The sequence below is a fragment of the Melospiza georgiana genome, unplaced genomic scaffold, assembly GCF_028018845.1.
Source record: "Melospiza georgiana isolate bMelGeo1 unplaced genomic scaffold, bMelGeo1.pri scaffold_51, whole genome shotgun sequence".
In the NCBI taxonomy this organism is placed as follows: Eukaryota; Metazoa; Chordata; class Aves; order Passeriformes; family Passerellidae; genus Melospiza; species Melospiza georgiana.
Window position 1 is genome coordinate 684,458 of NW_026652218.1, and position 14,824 is coordinate 699,281.

General features: G+C 38.1%; 2 pseudogenes; one reads left to right on the top strand and one right to left on the bottom strand.

The window, feature by feature from the left end:
- The window catches only part of LOC131096532 (zinc finger protein 189-like), a 435,229-nt pseudogene that overhangs the window by 72,668 nt on the left and 347,737 nt on the right, over window positions 1–14,824 (bottom strand).
- Window positions 1–14,824, top strand: part of LOC131096523 (synaptonemal complex protein 1-like) — a 48,616-nt pseudogene that overhangs the window by 7,913 nt on the left and 25,879 nt on the right.

Consider the following 14,824-nt stretch of genomic DNA (forward strand, 5'->3'; position numbering starts at 1 on the left):
TGGGCCAAAGCTGGAACTTTGTTTCTCAAACAGTCACTCAAAATTGAAGTTTTGTCTGTGAAGTACAGTCTAGAGATAAATACTTATTTCACATAGTTTGTTTATTTAAATGAGAATCCACTAGTGTATAGCTACAGAAACTTGAACTAAATGCTCTCTCCCTGTATGTATAGTCTGGTATGTTCCTGTTTCATTTTCATATGCTCTTTTCTGTTTGTATTTTGATTATAAAATCAAACATTGCCTCAGCAATTACTCTTGGGAAACAAATGGCACAGCTGTACAATTCCCAGCAATCTTAAAGTGGAAGTTGTATTGAACTTGGAGTATATTTCAGCTAGAATGTTTTCTATGGATGTTACTGTATCTCCAAAGTAAAAGAAGAAGCAGAAAAGGTGGACAAGTTTGAGAAAGAATGCAAACTGGAAGTCAGTCAAAAGGAAAAGCAGGTTTGCTCATTTTACTATCTAAGATGTAGAGCTTTATTGTGCCTAAAGGGGCAACGCAAGAGCCAAGAAGTCTTTCTGGGTTTAGTGATGTTTCAGTACCTTTAGTCTACTGGAATTCATGGCTTTATTTTGAATTGAGATCTTTTTTGTTTAGAGTAATTTGACTTGATCAATATTTAGCTAAGATTATATCTAGCAAATAGTTTCTATCTGTCTGTCTATCTATCTATCTGTCTGTCTGTCTATCTATCTATCTATCTATCTATCTATCTATCTATCTATCTATCTATCTATCTATCTAATCTAACTTGAATGACAGCAAAATGTCTGCTTATCATACCTGGGTACAAATGAAAATAATATTTGTCCCTTCTCCAGACTTCATGATGATATTTCTTGCATTTTTCTAGATTTCAGCTCTTACTATAAAGAGACATGAAAAAAATGATGTCATAAAAGACATCAAGGCTCAGCTGCAGATATCACAAAATAAGGTTGCTGACTTAATGGACGCAAAATGTAAGAGTTCTGCCTGCTGTGTTTAAATGTAATTGTTTATAGAATTTAAATGTGATTGGTTATGATTGTTTATTTATTATATGTAATTGTTTATAGAAGCATAGGAAACAGGGCCATGATAGTCTCATTCTGTTGCTGATTGGCAGCAGAATTTTGGGGCCTTGAAGGCCTTATTTTTGTTTGGAACAGGAGCTGCTCATGTGGGAGCAGGACTGGCAGGGCAGTTTTTAGGGTGAGTCAAGCAGTGAGAGCTTTTGAAAATTGCAAGGGGAAAATATGTTGCTTCAGTTTTGCAAATGTACAGTCAGGCAGATGTCACTGAGGAAACTTACTTTTCAGAACTTGATTTTCAGTATTTTTAAGCCACCTATATTCAAATTTCATCTATTATTTTTTAGTATATGATGTCAGTACCATTGGTCTTTGTTACATTCTTTAAATGTATGTAATTTTCCATTTTTAGCAGCATTTTTAGTAAATAATCCTATTTTTAAAAATATAAACATGTTTTTTTATTTAGTACATAATGAAGAGATGTTAAAGGAATCCCAGGGCAGTAAAGAATATTTGAGAGCAGAGCTGGAAGAGGCTAAAATTTCTTTGCAAAAGGCAGAGGTACCCCTTGCTTATAGTTTTACAGTACAAAGAGACTAGATGAGTATTTGCATAAATAATAATGGCTACTTTACACATGAAACAGCTGTAGCTTTTTGTTGCAAAACATGTTTAGAAATGATATCATGTCTTGAAGGTTACTGAAAAGAACTTGGAAACTGAATTCCAGACTACAGTGAAAAGAATAATTCAGGTCACTGGAGAAAAGGAAGAGCAGGAGGAAGAATGTAAAAAACTGAAGGCTTTGCTTGCAGCCCTGACAGAGGAGTTTGAGACTTCTGTTGCCAATTTGAAAAGCTTGCTGCAAGAAGAGCAAAATAAGTAAATTAATGAGTTTAAATTCCAAGAGTGATCTTACAGGTTGCAGTCTATGACAAAATCAAGAACAATTGGAAATGAAGCTGAAATTTGGAGGTTTTTTTTCACACAGTGGTCTAAATGCAGAGAATTTATTGCAATTTTTTGTTTTGTTTGTGATAGTTGATACTGTATAAAAAGTAAATTTTTGCCCCCTCCAACTTTCATAATTCTCTCTTTAAGAAATACAGATTTCTGTAGGTATATATTTGTTTACTTTTATGTCTGCTGTTCTGAGGTTGTAAAAGTGAAATTTGATATGTGTTGCAGGCAGATACATCACCTGCCTGGTGAAAGGTAAATGTTCTTCAAGTGCTTGTGCTAAGACTTTGTCTTCTTGTCCTGTAAGTTTCAAATACAGTGCTTTTTACTCTACATTTGGGATTTTTAATTTACCATTTCCGTAGATTAAAGAAATCTGAAGATGATTCAAAGCTGCTTACCTTGGAGCTCCAGAATAAATCTGCTGAACTGGGTAAGGCTTGTAGAAAGGCAGAAAATGAGCTGGGCAGTAATAAAAATGTTTTCTGCTCTTTTCTGGAAATGGACTGTCTCTAGTAGTTGAAGAAATGATTTTACAGTACCTGTACCTGTCAGGAATGCCTGGATTTATTTTTACTCAGCTGATCCCTTTTCTTTGGGGGTCATTGGTACTGGCAGCAGCCAAAGGGTAGTGCTGTGCACAGCTCCAATAGTCAGACCATTCATGCATAAATTCCTCTGCAGGTCATTTTGGTTTGCAGCTCAGAGCAGCAGCACTGCAGGTGCCAGGAGTGACTTCTGCAGCAGAGATAAAACCCTCCCATGGAGGTTTCTGTGACCCTCCCCATGCTGGAAGTGGAATGATGCTGGCAGGGGTTGTTTTTAAATATTCCTGTGGTTTCTACGGATGCGCTCCTTAGTCCCCAGAGTCAGAGCTCTGCCTTGCTGTTGAATACTTGCAAAAAATACCAGAATTGTGAAAGTGCACATAGAAACCATTTGGAAGTTAGTAACAACTGGTTTCCTTTCTCAGCATATCCATGTGATACCATATCCAGCAGTTCAGGGTTTTTTTCTGGAGCAATGCAGGTGCATCAATACTTGGACAATACTCTAGTCTTACAGTCCATGGTTTATTTGAAGTTATAATTGTGGAAAACATAATAAGCTGTAAATTTTATTTAAGATAAATATTTAGTTTCTCTTCAAATATAGATTTGCTAATGTCTGAATAATTTTTTCAAGTCTACATTTAGATTAGGTCATAAATGAGCTTTTCAGTTTCTTCACTTAATCCAACAAGTTTTGAGAACTGGGTATTGCAAAAGGGTTAAAGTTTTATACTGCCTGCTAAATATGAAAAATCATTTCTGTTCCATTCATTTTGCATTTCATGTGCTGTAGAAGAGATGACTAAAGTAAAATATGATAAAGAAGTGCAACTTGAAGAGCTGTCAGAAACTCTGGTAAATGTTCTTTTTATTAATCTCATGGCATTTCCTCTTCATATGAAATTCCTCTTGCTTTGTAATTATCTAAAATGCCATAAATAAACTCCATCTAGTCTACCTTAACATTTCTATTAAACTTTCTCACACACAATTTCAGTTTTTCTTTGAAGAACTTCTTTATTGCCTCTGTTTTTCTTGTCTCCTGTGCTTTTGGTTTTTCTTGTCTCCCATGTTTTTGGTTTTCCTTCTCAAGATTTTTGGTTATTTCCGTCTTTGTTCATGCCCATTCAAATGCCACTGCCTCTGGATATAAAGTTTTCCCATTTTTTCTTCCTTCCAGGAAGGTAATTAGCTCTGGCCTCTGTGAACCCTGCTGTGCTGTGACACAGGCCCATTTTCTGTCACATAAGTCTAAGCTATATGAAATACACTCTTAACAGAGGTTTATTTTCATTATGATTTTATATTTACAAGTCTAACAAGAATCCATATCAACTAAAGTTAAGATAGTGTGAAATCAGGTGTGCATTTTACTGTGTCTGCTTGTTGTTATAATCTGTGCATTGAGTGTCCTGAACTGAGTTTCACTCATTTTCTAAAATGGGTAAATTGGAGGACTTTGTCGGAAGAAGAATCTTGAGGCTACTGTAGAAAATTTGCAGAGAGAGAAAAATGTGGAGAGAGAAATGAAAATGCTCTCCAGATGAGAGAGGTCTGAAGCAGGGCAATAGTAACGTGTTTTTAGAAACAGTGAAGTTACACATCATGACTTCGATTCAAGTTTATACATAAGAAACAGCACCCAGAGCAGGGTCCCACCCTAATTTTGCAGCCCAGGTAATGAAACTCACAGCAGGGGACAGACATGAACAGCACTGGTGTCACAGTTCACTGTCTCACGCCACTTCCAGATCCCAGAAGAGACTGCAAAGATCCAATCTGGATAATCCATGGCATGGATGTTGTTGGGTTCTTCTGAAAGCCTTGTGCTCTTAGCTCACATCTAAAAACCTCCAGCAATTGGAGTTTGCTCATGGATACTGAAAACTCTTCCTTTTCATTTTGCAGAAAGAATTGCAGGATTTGAAAGCACAGCTGACCTGTACAGCTGAGAAGGAACAAGATTATTTAAAGCAGCTTGTGACTCTGAAAACAGATCTTGAACAAGAGGCATATGACCATTTTGAAAATATAACACTGAATTAGTTTTGGTGTAATATAGAAGTTGCTTTAATCCACAGTGAAATGAACTATGATTGTTTTCTAATGGAAGTTTTGAACCACATATATGCCATTAATTATATACTTACATTTCTAAATTCCACTTACTTTATTTGTATATATGCTATGGCATATGTAGTTGTTCCATATCTCTCTAACTTATTTAACAAGAAGAGAAAGTTTCTGAATTCATTGTTAATCTTGCATTGAACTACATCACCTTCACTAACCATTATATTTATATAAAAGTTGACTCTGATTTTCTTTCCTTCTTCTGTCACCTTTTTACATCTCTTTGACTCTGCTGCAAAGCTTATATTTGTAGATAAAGGCCTGGACTTTTTTCAGCATGGAATAACACTTGATAATGGGTATGTTTAATTTAAAAGGAGGTTTCAAAATGCATCTTACTATTCTTCTTGGCCATTTGGTTTAAATTAGGTTAAAGAATGAACAGCTAACAGTGTATCTCAGTAAGCTTTCACTAGAGAAAGAACAAACAGCACAAGAGAAAAGTGCTGTGGCTTCAGAACTCCATAAGCTGCAAGAACAAGAGGCAAGTTGTAAACTTCCAGCTTTCTTGAAAGGACAACACTCAATTTGACAAATGACTCAGTTTCACAAATTAGATGATGAGCTGCAACATGACTTGGGTCTGTAGAGTACCTGAGCTATTTTTTGTATTTGAATTGGAAAGGAAGTGTATTTACACTTCTGAACAAGGCAGGTCAGTGTGCTCTGGATGTGTTTGAATTTTTTAAGAAGTCACTTTGAATTTTATTTCTTTGCTGACACATGGGTCTTTATTTAGGATAGTAAGAAAGAAGAAGAAAATACAAAGCAGTTAGTTGAAAACCTAGAAGAGGCAAATTGCCAGCTAAGGCAAGTAAAAACAAATAATAATAACTGATATTGTTAAAGGAAGTAGACTCAGTTTCTGTTCAAATGCTGCTTTCTGGGATTTTTTGATTAATGTTTTTTTAGATTACATAGCTAAACAGAAACTATTCAGAATTGCTGTTGGCCAAGTAGAAATTGTCTCAGATTAGAAATACCAATTGCTGCAGGAACAATGTTTGTCATCATTTTGTCTTACACAGTAGGAGCTGTCTTGTTTTGCATTAGACATCTCAGGTGTGAAGGAAATTCAAATGGAAGTTGAAGGTTATGGATTAAATGTGACAAGGCAAAACTGGATCAGAGTTACTCTCTGTATCCCCAGTTCAATAGGCAGCTCCCATGTTTCACAGCTGCATTGCAATAGTCCAGGTCAGGATGTATTTTCCTTGGGTTCCTGGAACATCTTTTCCTACTTAAAAGAAGTATGGACAGTTCACATATTGACTTACTGGGCCTGTTGCTGCATTTTAAGAACATTTTCATTGAGCAGCTTATGAAGTTCCCATCAACATTAGCAGCTTTTTTCAGAAAATAAAATATGGGTTTGTTAGAAGTACTGAAAATAAGTTAAAGGCAATAAGGAAATATTTACTAATGCTTGTTAATTTGGCACTTAGAAATGAACTGGAGTCTTTGAAGGAGAAAATGGCAAAGACAGGTGAAGAGATGAAAAGTACACTGGATGAAAGAGAAGAAAATGTATGTCATGTGTCATGAAAATATCTTACAGAACCTGCAGGGCAGCATTCAATGTAAAATCTTTGTTGGGGTTTTTCTGCAAAGCTCTGCCTGGGGTATGTGATCTCTGCCAGAGGTTTCTTCTTTCCCAGCTGCTGCCAGCTGTGCCCTTGTGTGTCCACAAGTGAGCCCTGGTATTTCAAAAGACAAGCACAGCCACTGGGATGTTCACTCTGTGCTGGAAGTTTAATATTAAAGATTTATTTGTTTGTTTTCAGGCAAACAGAGAACCTGCTTTTCTGTTTTTTCATATACCCACTCAGTGATGGATGGGCTCTGGATTAGCTTTTTATATGTAGTGTGAGTTTGAGCTTAAATAGATTCAAACATTTTTACTTTTCTTTCTATTGGTTCAAAGCAACCTGGGGTTTTTAGCAAATTTCAAAATTTCATTGTAAAAGTCAAAGATTTACAATTTAATTTCAGGTTAAGAGAACTGAAAATGAAATTTCAAGAAAGGAAAAGCCATTGAAGATTGTAGAAAATAATTGGGAGAATTGATTTTTTCATGGATGTAGGGAACTTCATACAAGTGCATTTTTTAAATTGTGAAGATGCTGGGGTTTTTTTCTTCTTCTTTCTTAACTCTATAACCACTAAGGAACTGGTTCACTGCTGTTAATTAACATCTTGTGGTACTTTATGGCTAAAACTCTGATTATTCTAACATGGCAGCTGGTGTTTCAGTCCCATTGGAACAAACCAGATTGGTGCAAGGGCAGGTTTGAGAACATCTACAGGAATTGCTCACCTGGGGAGTCATTTGTAGAACTTACTAATTCATGTCTGAAATATCTCTTTCAGATAAATAATTTAAAGAAACAGGTGGAAAATAAAACCAAATGCATTGAAGAGTTGCAGCAGGAGGTGTGTAGAGATTTTAAATGTCACAAATACATTTGGGTTGCCTTTTCAGCAGCTTTGTGTCTGCTGTGATGTCTTTAGATGCACCTATGTAATTTAAAAATTCTCCTTTCTTATCCTAGCCCTGAGCAAACTAGGGAGATATCTTAGGGATCACTTGATTTGTTAAATGAGCCTTAATTTGAAAAAAAACAATTGCAAAAATAATATCTTTAATAAACTTCTACTCTTTTTCATTTAGTGCATAGTGTTATTTATGTACTTGTATGAGTATCTCAGTTACCACTAGTAGAAAAGAATTCTGCAGTGGCACAAACTGTAGTAATTTCACTGTAAAAATAAATAACTTGTATTTTTGGTTATGACATCTTCACGCCTTCTGTCAGCAGCATCTTAGTTTTAATTCCCATTCTGCACCTCATTTGTTATTCCCTGCTGCTGCTCAGGAGGAGCCTTTCTGAAGGTCATAAAGAAACAGTAATTATCACAGAAATTAGCTGAACATTCATTTGTTTGAAGAATTGTTCTGGAACCTGAGCTGCACAACAGAGAGTTATTTGCCTGATGAAATCTGGAATTTCTTGATGCAGTTAAACCATGACATAATTCTATTAACTTATTAAGGTACAGTGCTTGTTTTGTTTTATTTCAACAGAATAAGGTGCTGAAAAAGAAAATTACTGCAGAAAGCAAGAAAAGCAATACTTATGAAGGGAAGGTAGGTTTAAATAACATCATGTTATTTTTACTTACTTTTTACTTACACTGGGAGTGTTTTTAACTCCCAGTGTAAGTAATGATAATACTTGTTAAATACATTCTGAGCTGGTTTATGGATCTGGGATACAGAATTTGCAGAAATGAGCTCATAGTTTTTAGAAGATGCTTCCATTTTTAATCATTGGGCACTGACTATTGGACATTTAAGAGATGGATTCACATTGCAATTAATGATGTTTCCAATCTGTTCCTTTTTTTTTTTTCTTTTGTTGATAGTGGACTGAACAGGGTTCAGCAACCTCATTGTAACAGAAAAGCATTTAAAAGAAATATATATATAAATATATTGTTCTTTTTAGTCTGTTCTTTAAATGTGTTCTGCAGTGGCAATCCCTCTGATGGGAATATTGTGTCCAGCTTTGGGTATTGCACTTGAAGAAAAGTGGACTTTTTTGGGGATATTCATATGAAAAAACTTAAAAGGAAAAACTGTAGTCAAAATGCACAGCTGGGAGAAAATGTACCATAAAACCTGGGAAAATCTGATACAGATTTACAAGAGAGGGAATAAAATCTTCATCTCTATTTGTTTTTTTCCAAGGCATTCACAGCATTTAGGGTGACTGCTTAGGGCAGTCTTCCCCATTGTGCTGTTGCCATTGTTCCTTTGAGTATTTTCTAACTCACTTCAGGCCAAAGTTCAAATCTTTATTTTAAAAAACCCTGAACTTTTAAATAGGAAACACTTGAATCATATACCTTAAAAGTAACAGTGTTTGTGCTCAAAAATAAGAGGTAAGAAAAAATCATTAACATAGTAATTCCTAAACAGATAACAGCAGCAATTCTGCATTCTCCAAAGGTGAATAAATTGCAGTTAGAGATGGAAAATATGAACAAGCAACATAAGGAAGAAGTTGACATCTATCAAAAAGACATAGAAACAAGAAAAGTAAATGAAAATAAACTTCGTGAAGAGGTGAGAGGTGTTAATTTTTACTGTAATTTAATTTTTTTTTTAATCTAAAATGTTTTATGAAGCTTTATTGGCCAGACTCCTTGCTCATATTTCAGTCTTATTAACATAAATGGAACTTGTGTTTGCCTGAGAGCAAAGCTTTAGTACATTAGGTGCTTAGGTTGAAGTATTTGAATATGTCTTTGAAAATGAGAACTCCATTAAAAATTCTTTCTTTCAAGATACAGTTTAAAGAAATTCCACCCTTGGTATAAAGTCAGCACAATCAAATTAGATTATAACTTCTCCCATATTAGGATTTTTCTGCACACACATTTTCTGATGGCAATACTAAGAAATGTTAGGGCAGAGGGCTTGAAATGGCATTTTGGTTTGGAGTGAGCTTGCCTGCCATGGCTGTACCTTTGATCTTGCCCATTTTAACAATCTGCAGAAGAGATGAGGGATTTGAAAGGGATCTTAAAAGCAAAAAAAGCCCAAGTGGGACTGCAAACTTTGCACCCACAGGGGGAAGAAGAAATTGAGATTTAAAAGAAATATAGTGTTATGTTGATGAATGAAATGCAATTTATTACTGACAGGTAGAAAAGATGAGGTTGCTTTGTGATGAAACTGCAATGATACAGAGAGAAACTGATACCAGATGTCAGCACAAGATAACTGAGATGGTGGCACTGATGGAAAAGCACAAGGTCAGAGATTTTCCTGCTTGCTGTGGTTTGCAATGGGTGATACCATGTCAATACCATGTTTATAACTTGTGACACCACATAAATGACCTTTCAAAAGCAGAAACAGGTCTGAGTCTGGGAAAAGGAAGCTGAACACATGCTGTGCTTTGCATCATCTAAAATCAAATTAATTTGAAGATTTTGAAAAGATTCCTATGGGCAGATAAATTCCAATAATCTAAGCTTCTGGGATTGTTAGATTTCTTTTTCAGTTCAGGCTTCCTTTGATACCACGTGAATGCAATATTTTTCAGTATCAGTTTGGCTCTTTCTCTGAGGTTACTTAGTGACTGTCAGCAGTTTAGCCTGACACATTTTAGTTTACCTTTCTATTCCTCATTTTGCAATATCTTTAGCAGATACATTAATAAAGATGGCACAGCTGGCTCTTAGTGCTGAGCACATATTGCTGCACAGAAATAAAGCACTCTCTGCCAGTCCACAAAATAATACTTGAATTGAGCATTTCCTGTTTTACAGTTTCTGCAGAAGCATCAATGAATCTTTTCTTTCCGAATCTTAAGAGCCTGGTTTGAAAAAAAAAAATTAAGACTGGATAACTCTATAATTGTAACATTTAGTCACATGTTTTGAGTTTGTTGTTGGTTTGGTTTTTTTTACCACAGAATGAATATGATAAAATGGTTGAAGAAAAAGATGCAGAGTTAAAAGTATATAAAGTGAAACAGCAAAAGCAGTTCTCATCAGAAAGAGCGCTGGTAAGGAGCACTTTGCAATGGTCAATAATTCAGTGAAGGGGCTGATGTCCTTGTGTAGGGTGAAATAAACAGGGCCAGGAGACTTCTTCTCCTTTTTAATGCCTTTATTAAAAGTGATCAGCTCAGGATTGGGCAGCTCGGCGGGGCTGCAGTCTCCCGTCGTGTCTCCCAGGGCGACTCAGAGGAAGAGGATATGCGCAGCTTTGTCCACTAGGGGCAGAGCTGGGGAATCACGCCCTCGCGGGAGCCTTTAGGGCACGGTGATCCCTTCCGATGGTAGTTTTCCCGGCGCCGTCTCCCTCAGTCTCGGCGCTGGGGACGACTCCCGTGGTCAGGGCGAGAGGGACTCCAATAGTGTTCCGCATCTCTGCAGGCTCAGCGTTCGGCTCCTCACGTCCAGACATCACTCCAGTCTCTCAGCTCTTAGGCGGCTCGTTGTTTTTGGGGTTTTCTCCGTGCGTTTGGAGCCGTAGCCCCCCACAGCGTGCTGGTCCTTGGATTCACTTTGCATAACCCCCTCCCCCAGGTCTCTTCTCCTCACTGTTCGGGAAGGTCCCCACCCGTTACTGTCTCAGGAGAAAGGCCATTACCTTGCCCCAGCCAGGGCTTTTACTAATGCAAAAACAACCATTAACAACAACGACCCGTAATTACCATAACACAAGCAGCAGCCCAGCAGTAGTGGTAACTTTTTTTCTCACAGAAAAAAATCAACTGAATTTTTGTTCATAACCGTCCCCCCTCTTTTTCTTTGATCGAGCTTAGATTTTAAGCTCACATCAACTTACAGTTTTTTTGTTTTGAATTGACTATAAATTTCTTGTGCACTTTGGTAATCATGGTTACTTAAACTTGTTACTTTCCTTGGTTTCTTCAGGTTGGTCTGCACGGCAAATACTATTTTACTGAAAGAGATAAATAAGCATAGTAAAAAGAGCAATCCTCCAAGTACACACACAGCGAGAAAAACTACCTTTTCCCATACATCTTTGCTGAAAATCTCCAGGTTCTCCCACCCACTGGGATCAAGTGTAGGAGTTTGATCTTGATTATTTACACATGCTAATCTTTTTATTTTGTTTGAAATGTTCCTAATAATTGCATTCTTTATTTTTAATACTGCCTGCAGCCTGATGACTTTGTTTAACATAGATATTGGGGTCTGAACTCGGCTTTTACAATTTTGGATTTTCTCAATTTCTATTTCACTTTGCCTGGTCTGTTTAATTTCTCCCAAATCAGTATATATAGGAAGTCCTAAACTTGATCCAGTTTCTTTGGGCAACAAGAAGAAAATTGGTTTTATCATTCTAGCGGTGCAGCTGCCAGACCAGTCTCCTGACAATTTGGTGTGTGCTGTGGTATCAGAGATCAAACCTAGGGGTTTAGAGCTCCCCTGAAATGTGTTCCAAAAGGGATTTATCTCTTTTTCAGTACACTCATAACATTCATAAACGTCATGGTGATCACTTTCTTTTTTTTTTTTTTTTTCAAAAGAGTCTAATTTGTTTGGATCTCTTGGGATCCAGTGGGTGGCTGAATACTCCACTGCTAAATACTTGTTACAAACAATTTTTCTTACCATTTTCACCATTTCTTTTCTTTTTACCAGATCTACTGAGCTTGTTTCAGCACCATCACAACCAGGCTTCCCCTATAGGGCACTCTCCTAGGAGTGGCTGCCTAAAAGTGGCAGTATTGTGGGCTATCCAACACACTCTCTTATTTTTCTGATAAAAGAACAATTGGGAGAGGTTAACACAATCAGGGTTAGAACTGGTGTGGACTCTCGACAAGGAGCTCACTTCCTCCTCACAGAGGGGTTGGTAGCACTCATTGCACGGCTCTCCTCGGCTCCCCAGAGCAACATCAGCAATCAGAGCCATCATTACTACCCTTCCCAAGAGTCCGGTATGGGTCATCTTGCACAGCCTGCCCACCCGGCCTTGCCTCTTGGGGAATTTTACTGAGGAAAAGCTTCCAAGCTCTTTAGAGTCCCTTCCACCCACTTCTCTGGTTAAACCTCTCTTGGTCTGTTCCCTACCAATTTTGGTTTCCCCTCCCAGGGGAGTGTTCTGTAGAGGATTAACCTGGAGTCTTTAGAATTAAATTGGGGAACTTAACCAGAATTACTTATTTACAGTCTTAAACTTTTTACCAACATAGTTTACACAGAACAGTCTTGAAACATTTTAAGCAATGTTAGAACTCTGATACCAAGTATTTTCCCATACAGTTCAGTCTTTTTGACTCTTCCTTCTGAGAGTCAACTTTAAATCACAATATACTTAGGTGAATTTGAATCCTTATCCAGTGCCCGGAGGTGAGAGTGGTGTGGACTCTGGCCCAATGCCAGAGGGAAAAACTGGGAGTCTGGCCCAATGCCAGAGGGAGAATGGGGTGGAGTCTGGTGCAATGCCAGAATGCCAGAGGGAAAAAAAAAACTATGTTTAATCCTGGTCCAATTCCAGGGGGCGAGGGTGATGTGGGTCCAACCTTTCTCCTTTGGTCTGCACTGTCGAATTAGTAATGAAGAGTACCTGAAACGGGCTTTCAAACACAGGCATTAATGGTCTGCAATTTTATGATTCTATCAAAATGCAGTTTCTCTGTTTAATATTATTGGTAATTTCTCTATTTCTCTTTTTCCATAGCTTGCATGTTTCTCTCATCAACTTCTGCATACTCTGTATTTTTCAAGGAGTTGTATTTCTGTCAGCTAACTTAACTCCCAAAGTACTTTTATTCTCTTATTTTTTTGTGTATTTAATTGACTGGTTTTCTGTTCTATTTTCAAGATCTTATCTATTTATCTCTTGTTTCTGTTTCTTACTTTCACTTACAGCTTAAATCCTACTTTCAACCCCTTACACTTATTTTTTTTTTTCTCTTACACCATTCTTCTACACAATACACTTCCCTCTAAGGAGATGTGGTAAAACTTATAATGCACAATCTACATAACCTCTACTTTAATTAGTCTACATTATTTCTCATTCAATTCACCCATTCCTTCACACCCTCAAGACACAAACTGGATCATTATTCCTAGAAAATCACTGTGGCTCCCCTCACCTCGGGGTTGGCCCAGAGGTCTCAGCATTTCTGGGCCTCTTGGAAGGGCCCTGACTCTGGTTGCCTCTGGTGCACATTCACCTGTGAGGCTGTCTGCGTGTCACTCATGCTCTTACAGCTACGATTCCCTCACACATCTGGGGAGCACTAGCCTCGTTTGCAGGTCACACACACACTTCCCCTGCCCCCTTCCCACCAGCCCGGGAAGTTGAGGCTGACTTTGCTTGTGACACTCTCACACACACAGCAAGAAAACAATAAGGTACCTTTTACTTTCACATCACTTATTACAAGTTTAGTGTTACTGGCCAGTTTTGGTGCTATTGGATATCCTTTCTACTTAGCTGTTTTTGTCTAACTTCAGATGTTACCTTGTTGAGAAAGGACTTATCTGCTCCTGTATCTAGTCAAAAAATTCTAATTCTTCATTTAGGGGTCCCACCTCAAAGTTTACCAAGGGCTCTTCTAGATGTTGCATCAGGTGCCCTAAAGTGTAAAGCCCCTGACCCTCTAATTGTCACCTCTAAGGATCTTCCCTAAATTATCTTGTTCCCTGGCTATTGCCTCATCGAGACTGAGCTTTCTACAAAACCTCCTGATGTGTCCTGCCTCTCCACAGAAATAGCAATGTCGTTCTCTCAAAGGGACTTGAGGTCTCTCCATCCCTCTTGCACCTGACAGTACTGACCTATCCTTGCCTTCTCCTGGTGGTGGACCCTCCCACCCTGCACTTTCTCTAGCTACAGCAACCATGATCTTAGCCTTGGCCTTTGCTTTTTCTTCCTCTCTCCTTAAATACACCTTCAATGCCTCTCTTAATAACTCATTAATGTCCTTCTCTTGCCAATCTTTCATCTTTTCCAATTTTCTCCTTATATCAGGCCAAGATTTGGTAACAAATTGGACTTTTAGTAGCATTTGACCTTCTAGGGTGTCTGGGTCTATTCTAGAGTACAACTGGAAGTTCCGCTTTAGGCAGTTAGGCCAGGCAGCAGGAGCTTCATCCTTCTCTTGTGCACCCTCAAATGCCAATTGGGTGTTAGTTCCTTTGGGAACTGACTCTTTGATCCCCCGTATTATCAAAGACCTATATTCCCTCATGGCCTTCCTCCCCTCCTCCTGATTAGGGTTCCAGCTGGGATCCGTTAGTGGCAATTTCTATTCACCTGATGGCACCTGGGGTCTTGGACTGTTATCTTTCTCCCAAAATCTTATGCCAGCCGCCCTTATCATCTGGACCTCTTCTGGGGAAAATAATATACTCAGGATGGAATTCATCTCCCCCCAAGTGTAGATATTTGGACCTAGAAATTGATCCACTTGGTTGGCTATGCCCACTGGGTCCTCAACTAAATGCCCCAACTCTTTCTTGAATCCTCTCACCTCAGAAGCAGTTAGGGGAGCATTCACAAAGCCAACACTTCCTGCTACTCCTCCCATAGGAACCTCTCTGAGGGGAAAGAGTCTCTCTGCCTTGGAGGTCTTGGATCTGGTGCTACAGTAT